At 40.8% G+C, this 681-nt stretch overlaps 1 pseudogene; it reads right to left on the bottom strand.

Moving 5' to 3' along the window:
- Positions 1–219: 219 nt before the first annotated feature.
- On the bottom strand, positions 220–345 carry LOC128739024 (U6 spliceosomal RNA; annotated as a pseudogene).
- Between the last annotated feature and the right edge of the window lie 336 nt (positions 346–681).

The raw sequence follows: 681 nt of genomic DNA, 5'->3' as shown, positions 1-681 counted from the left end.
AGCCTTTTTAACGTCTTCGCCTTGGGTTAAACGTCTTTCTAAGACTTGACCCTTCTTTATCGACAGACTTCACAGCCGGCTGGTAGAGTACCGGATAGTTACGGGGCTAGTGCAACAATTCTACTGACTCTATCTAGCTGCACCGCCTAGCCGAGATTCGAACATACGACGACTGGCTTGTTAGACCAGCATCGTACCTCGAAGCTAACTGGGCGGTAAAAAAATGTAAAACGTTTCACGATTTTGCGTGTCATCCTTGTCATCCTTGCACGATTTTGCGTGTCACCCTTGCTAATCTTCTCGGTATCGTTCCAATTTGAGTATACGTCCAGCCGAAGCTAGGACATTTGACATTTGAAAGTAATTTGAAAAGAACTATCACCAATTGATTCTTTGCATTTTTTATATAGGAATAGGTATCTTGCTAGATTCCAAACCAGTAGATTTTAATTATTGGGGTTACGAGCTCATTTTTTCCCATTGTTCAATGGTGGTCACTCAAGCATAAAAGCCCAAAAGGACGTAGTTTTGAGAATTTTTAGAATTTATCCAAATATAGTAGGATTTCGAATTTGGCATCAAATGCGTGTTGTCTATGTTGCCAAAATCTAGTCCCTTTTTACCTTTGTTATACACTCAAGTCGCTTTTTACGCGAAGGATACGTCCCGCGGATATCAAAA

Source organism: Sabethes cyaneus, chromosome 2, assembly GCF_943734655.1.
Source record: "Sabethes cyaneus chromosome 2, idSabCyanKW18_F2, whole genome shotgun sequence".
NCBI lineage: Eukaryota > Metazoa > Arthropoda > Insecta > Diptera > Culicidae > Sabethes > Sabethes cyaneus.
This window is presented reverse-complemented; position numbering and strand designations above follow the sequence as displayed.